We start from the raw sequence: 1,327 nt of genomic DNA, 5'->3' as shown, positions 1-1,327 counted from the left end.
ACACAACATCTTTAGATTCGACAACCTCTGAATAGATGCTGGAAAAAGCGAAATAGAGTAACTATATCTGCCTTTACTCAAGTTTAAAACTACGAGTTTACTCATTCCATCAAAAAAATCATCTTGTAATTTGAATGGCTCTTTAAAACAAAGTTTTAACACTAGATACTTCAGTTTAGGGAAATGCTCGTACGAAGTTCTTCTCAGGAACTCTTGTGAGTTACATTGTGACTTACCATGTAGATATGTTCTTCCTCCGATGTAATTGATATAGCTACATCACGGACCACATCATGCATTTTGACATAATTTTTGCCTGAATCTTGGGATAGCAAGAAATTATCTTTCAGTGTTTCTAGTAGAAGACACACCCTTTTTCTTGCTTCTTCTAGATTTTCAACTCCCCAAAAGATCAAAAGTCCCACTCCATATCTAAGTAATTCTTCAGGCCAGATATTACTATCTTCCTCGAACAAAGAACAAAGAAAAAACAGGTACTTGACTTCGTTACTTTCTAAGTAATCATAGCTAAGCTTGAGAGATTGATACACATTTTTAATTACTCCTGGGATATTTTTTGGTGCTGATCTTTGTAATTGTAGAAGGACATCCTCCCATGAAGGCTTACTTTTACGCTTCAGCGCACCAGCAACAGTAATAAATGCAAGCGGAAACCCCTGGTATTCTTTGACAATATCTTTTGCTATGCGATGAAGAGAAGGAGTGTCAACTGAATCACCAGTTTTTTGCCTAAAAAGATTCCATGCTTCTTCTTCTGACAAGGTTCCAACTTCCACGATCTTTTAAGCCTCCATTATTTCACAAATATCTCAGAGATGTGTTGTTAAGGTCACTTTGCACCGATGGTTGTGGTTGCTACCACTGTGAATTCCAAGTTTAGTAAGATCAAGAGCCCTACAAACATCATCCAAGATTACAAGGATGCGGCTATCGTGACCATTTAACCTTCTAACCAGATGATCCTACTGCTGCCACAAATTATCCTCTCCTAATATCAGCCTGACTCCTCTTGCTATCTCGCCCTGAATTCTTTTCAAGTCGACTTGTTGACTGACAGTTACCATGATAACATCTTCAAACAACCTTTCTTATCTCACCCGATTTTCTCATCCAGTGTTGTCTTACCAACACCAACCATACCACAAATTCTAGTTATAGTGACTCCTCCATCTCTCGAATATGACATGATCTCTTCCTCGCACTACTAATAAAAAGAAAAAAACTGACCACAGAAAACCTTCCATAAGTTGTGGTTGGAAAAAACCGACCACTTGTGGTCGGATTTTAATTTTTTTAATTTTATTTT

General features: G+C 37.5%; 1 pseudogene; it reads right to left on the bottom strand.

Moving 5' to 3' along the window:
• Window positions 1-7: 7 nt before the first annotated feature.
• On the bottom strand, window positions 8-1,222 carry LOC124890683 (annotated as a pseudogene).
• Window positions 1,223-1,327: the final 105 nt, after the last annotated feature.

The sequence above is a fragment of the Capsicum annuum genome, unplaced genomic scaffold (genome assembly GCF_002878395.1).
Source record: "Capsicum annuum cultivar UCD-10X-F1 unplaced genomic scaffold, UCD10Xv1.1 ctg22130, whole genome shotgun sequence".
In the NCBI taxonomy this organism is placed as follows: domain Eukaryota; kingdom Viridiplantae; phylum Streptophyta; class Magnoliopsida; order Solanales; family Solanaceae; genus Capsicum; species Capsicum annuum.
Note: the sequence above shows the minus strand (reverse complement) of the source record. Positions and strands in the feature narration are given on the sequence as shown.